This window comes from Mesoplodon bidens (assembly GCF_964165515.1).
Source record: "Mesoplodon bidens genome assembly, chromosome: X".
Taxonomy (NCBI): Eukaryota; Metazoa; Chordata; class Mammalia; order Artiodactyla; family Ziphiidae; genus Mesoplodon; species Mesoplodon bidens.
Genome location: NC_138163.1, coordinates 109,955,991 through 109,961,990, shown reverse-complemented (window position 1 = coordinate 109,961,990; position 6,000 = coordinate 109,955,991).

Below are 6,000 nucleotides of genomic sequence, written 5' to 3'. Positions count from 1 at the left end.
TAGAGGGAAATTTTTTCCTTCCCCAACATTTTTGAAATAGTGATTATTAGAAAATGGGATTTGGGGGGATTTGGTTTTGATTTTACAAATGGGTTCATTTTTACTTATTGCTTGACCACGGCATTACCAAAACTCTTTAAAAGATACTAGTAAAAGTATAATATACTCTAACTATAACTTTATGAGCTTTTTATTGTTGCTTTGATAAGATAAATTATAGGAATACATATGCTCATATAATATTTTATAGCTGTACAGAAATGCCTTGATTCCTGACTTGACATTTGGAATAGATTTTTCTTTTTCTATGCAATTGTTTTGTTGTATGCAATACTCTAAGTGGGATTTTGCAGAGTATAGCAAAGCATAAGTGGCAGTCTTAACTGAAAGTACAATACAACACTTGAAGTCTTGCATGTATACAAAACAAACCACTGAGGCCTAGGAATGAATCAGCTTGTTTAAGAGATCAAAAAACAAATATTAGTAGATACAGATGTGGGCTCAACTAATAGGTTGACCAAATCTGAGGCTCAAAAACCACACATGTGTTTGACATTAAATAGTTCATCTAGAGTTGTCATCCAGAAGACAACACTCTGAAAACTGGCCATGATTCCTAAATAATCTCACCCTATTTTTATTTCAATTAATAAATCTTCTGAGGACAAAATAGATTATACAAAATAGCTGTGTGTGGCAAATGATTGAAGAAAGTTTTTTTCACCCACATTTCAACAGAAGAGGGCAATTGTACTCTCTGATAGACTACCAAGGGGGTGCAAAAGGCCTGGACACTTGAAAAAGAGGAAACTGCTATCAGGGTGGCAGCTGTGGCTATATGCTGTGTAACAGAACAGACAACAGTCCTAAGAGAAGCACAAGCTGTGTCTTCTGCCCCTTGTGATAATAGAGATAAGGTCACTTAACCAGAAAATCAAGGACAGGTGTAGCCTCCAGATATGAGGAAAGGGGAATTGAGAACCATGTTAATTCTTGTTATTTGCAAAAGTACAAACTTCCTGACATGAACAATTTGGAGCAGAGCCTCTTCCTTCATAAAGTTATTAAATGACTTGCATTTGAAATATTAATTAAAAGGTCTAATGTTGACAAAGTCCTTAGGAACCTACTGAACTATATAACTGGCAAGAAAGTCAAAGATTTGAGTCATCCTCAAACTTTGGTACACATTAGAATCACCCAAAGAGCTTTAAAAATCCAGATTATCAGGCCATACTTCAATTAAATTGAAATTTCTTACAGTGAGTGAGACTCAGGCATTAGTATGTTTTAGGGTTTCTCAGGTGATTCCAATGTATGGCTGAGTCTGAGAACCAGTGCTTTAGTACAGTAACTAGGGATTCTTTTAGTGACGGTTTGGTACAGGTTAAAGAACAAGATTGAGTTTTAGAAACGAACAAAATGAGTTAGGCATCTTAAGCATTCTTCCCAATTCCTACAAATTTCTTTCTTTATCTTTTAAGTAAGGATGGTGATACATACTCCATAGGTATTTGTGAGGCTTAAATTACACTTAAGGTATCTGAAAAAGAAATTAGATGTGGTTATTTTTCTCCTCTCCATATATTTATACTGCCACTCGTGACATTGGATCCCTTAAACTTTTAAGTAATTTGTTTTCTTTTCTTTTCTTTTTCCCTTGTTCTGCCTCTACCTCACTTAAACCTCCCTCCCACTTAAGTTTTACTTATTTTTTTTAACTTTCTTCCTCATTTTACCTTTTTTTTTCCCCATCTCTCTTTGGTAAAGTTCTGCCTCACTGACGCAACTTAAGAATGTAGAATTTGAGAGCTTGTTTTCACACCATTGTAAAGCAATTATACTCCAAAAAAGATGTTAAAAAAAAAAGAAAACAATGATCCAGATTAGTTCATAACCACCTAAATTTAGGAAACAGTGGCCCAGTCTATTCCCCTCTTTGCATAAGTGAGATGACTGCAATTCTCTGCCTGAAGATAAGTACCATGTCCAGAGATCATGTGGGTAGCTAGACGCAGGGTCAAAACCATAGCTAAGGTAATGTGCTCTTTCCATGGCATACCTATCCTATCCAGGATTATGAGCCTTAGAGAGAGAAACTGGGTTCTTGTCTTCCCATCCCCACCCATGATATTTGGCATAATAACTTGTGCATAAACACTTGAGAAATGCGGGGTGAATTAATTTTATGGCTGTAGACTGCAGATTCTATGTCGATAACTTCCAAAGAGGTTACTAAAAATCATATTACTTGAGATAAGTATTTTATAACTGAAAACACCAGATTTAAAAAGAAACAGAAAGAAATGAATAAATGTACAATTTATTTTAAATAAATACCAGCATTTTACTCCAGAAAATTCCTTCTCAGTGCTCTCCTGCCACTTTCCAGGGACTATAAAATATTTTAATTTCAACTTGATTACTGGGAAATTCATGCAGTGAAGTTCCCTCTGCTGCAAAATCTATGGACCTGATGAGGAGATATAGCACAAGCTGAAGAGAAAAGGCTAGTCCCTCTATAAACACAGGAGGGAGCTATGAGATTTGAAAAGATTTGACAAGCAAACAGAAAAAAATAAAGGAAAAAAAAAGTATTGCGGCTGTCAAGGTATATTGTTTTAGGAAATAATGAACACTCTTCTAACCTCACATCCTGTGACATAGGATTATTTCATTCACAATTAAGCCTCTAGGTTTTTGTACTGATGTTCTTAAAAAAAAAAAAAAAGCCCAAATTGTACCTTCTTGGCATCAGCATTTTTTTCATCTTTGCTATGTCCCAGTACTTGTTTTGATCTGACAAGCTTAATGTCATTTGACAGGATGAAAGCAAACCATTTTCTGAGAGCTGAATGCTTGAAGGACACTCATCCATTTTCTGAGGAATTTCTATCCTTTCTAGCACTTCTATCATCTTTGCTGTAGATAACAGAATAAAAATGAATACATTATAAAGTCTGAAATCCTGTCAGAAGAAAAAAAAATTAACTCTTCATACTATCTAGCATCCTAAGATGTATACAGAAAGCTATACTAAACATAAGAAGACCTTTTACCTAAAAATAAAAGCAAATACCATTTAAAAAGAACTAACCATGTACTTGTCACAATAAGAACATACATCTACATTTCAAGTATTTCATTTAGTGCTAACAATATTAACAGGATTTTTTGACTGTATTTGATTTTTATTTTTTTTTTATTTTTTAACATCTTTATTGGAGTATAATTGCTTTACAATGGTGTGTTAGTTTCTGCTTTATAACAAAGTGAATCAGCTATACATATACATATATCCCCATATCCCCTCCCTCTTGTGTCTCCCTCCCACCCTCCCTATTCCACCCCTCTAGGTGGTCACAAAGCACCGAGCTGATCTCCCTGTGCTATGCGGCTGCTTCCCACTACCTATTTTACATTTGGTAGTGTATATATGTCCATGCCACTCTCTCACTTCGTCCCAACTTACCCTTCCCCCTCCCCGTGTCCTCAAGTCCATTCTCTACGCCTGCGTCTTTATTCCTGTCCTGCTCCTAGGTTCTTCAGAACCATTTTTTTTTTTTAGATTCCATATATATGTGTTAGCATACGGTATTTGTTTTTCTCTTTCCGACTTACTTCACTCTGTATGACAGACTCTAGGTCCATCCACCTCATGACAAATAACTCAATTTCATTTCTTTTTATGGCTGAGTAATATTCCATTGTATAATACTTATATTTGTCTTAAAATTTAGTTAGAATATGAAACTTCTGGGAACATATGACTAACGTGCCTCCATTAATTCCATTCATAAACTATTCAGAGAGTTCTTATTCACATTACCCTCTATGACTTATTATCTACAGAAACTGATAAAGAGGAGTCCTTGCCTTCCAGGAACTTAGAGTTGCAGTTGACTATCTGCCTTAAGAGTACAAAACAAATTCTTCAATTAAAAAAAAAAAAGAATGGGTAAATTAAGCTTGCCTCATTCTTCTTTTCTCCCCCCTTCCCCATTTCTCACCAATCTCTCTTCCTCCTATGTCTTACTTCCTTTGAATACTGAAATTGTTCTACTGCTTCCTTGAGAAAGTAGACTCCAAGATCCTCCAACATTGCTTAATCTCTCATTCATCCCTCCGGGGAGTGATTGAGGAAAGGAAAGCCCATGGAGCTTCAGAAACTCATATAATAAGAAAGGGCTACCCGTCCTAGCCCTTTCACTATAAATAATATGCTACTCTCCATCCCCATGGGAGAGCTTGGTTCTAATAATAAACTCTCCAAGAATATGATGAAATAAATTGAAATTTTTTGAAAGAATGAATAGATTCTAGGGAGACAAGCCCCAAAGCCCTTAGGAAGTTTCTTAATGGAAATGAGGAGCTGAAGAAAGCAAAAGTAAATTTAAAATCACCTTCCAGACTAAATTCTCTGAGGGTATATTACGGTCAGTTTCAAATGCCCATGTCTGGCTGTGATTTATGGGTTTTTTTGTTTTGTTTTGTTTTGTTTTGCGGTACACGGGCCTCTCACTGTTGTGGCCTCTCCCGTTGTGGAGCACAGGCTCCGGACGCGCAGGCTCAGCGGCCATGGCTCACGGGCCCAGCCGCTCAGCGGCATGTGTGGGATCTTCCCGGACCGGGTCACGAACCCGCGTCCCCTGCATCAGCAGGCAGACTCTCAACCACTGCACCACCAGGGAAGCCCTATGTTTGTTTTTGAAGCACAAAAAATTCGTAATGACCAGATAAGATACTTTCAATGAGAGATGTTTACTGAAAGAAATATTATTTTTTTAAGAATTTTAATGCAGTCTTAAATAGTTTCAAGTAATCAGGAAAATGGAAAAGATATAATGAGCTAGGGATTTTTTTCTTTCATATCAAGTTATTTTAAAAAGGAAGAATCCAAAAAAAAATAAAAAAATTAAAAAAAAAAAGGAAGAATCCAACTGCTTTCTTTAGGGTCCCTCATCTATTGTTCTCCATTCTCTTCCCTTTCTTGTTGCCATTTTTTACTGACTGCACTACTTCATCTGCTTTCAAGATATTTTTATGCCAAGTGGCACAAAGAGTTTCCTTTCATCATTTTTGAACTCTTGGTAGGTATTTACACCATCATTTACAATAAGGGTATCAGTCAAACTTAAGATGTTGTGAACATCACAGTCACTGCAATGAAGTGTTCGTGCTTAGTTGAAAGAGGTAATAAATTGGTTCTACTGACCTAGGAGCACAAACAAGTTTTAAGAAACTACTTTTCAGTCCAGGAAAAGGAAACAACACAAGTTCAATGTTTTCTATTGCTCAGTATGTTTTATTTATTTTTTTTTTCAAATGAGGTAGGAGAAGAGTGTTTGAACAGAATGAGTCCACAAACTTTTATATGGAAATAAAAATCATCTTATAATGCAATGCCACTTTCTTTTTTCATTGTTCATATTATAGGGTACTGACTGGAAGAAAAAGCCTTCAGTAACCTTCAATTCACTTCCTGATTAAGAATATTAGGAGCTGAATGCAATATAAAGTATAAAGCAAGGGCTTCCCTGGTAGCGCAGTGGTTGAGAGTCCGCCTGCCGATGCAGGGGACACGGGTTTGTGCCCCGGTCCGGGAAGATCCCGCATGCCACGGAGCTGCTGGGCCCGTGAGCCATGGCCGCTGAGCCTGCGCGTCCGGAGCCTGTGCTCCGCAATGGGAGAGGCCACAAGAATGAGAGGCCTGCGTACCGCAAAAAAAAAATATATATATATATAAAGCACTTCAGTTCTCATATTTTATTGATATGGCATCTGAGATATAGAGAAGTAAAATACCTCTTCCATAATCACACTGACTATTGAATCAGGCCTATGAATGCAGATGTCAGCTCCACGCTAATTTGATCACAGTATGAACTGAATTATGATTGAAGTTTTTGCTTTACATCTAGTTTCTCACAAAAAGAGGATTAGGACAACATAAGGAACATCAAATCCAACCCATTTTTCTGCCTTAGTAGACAAGAT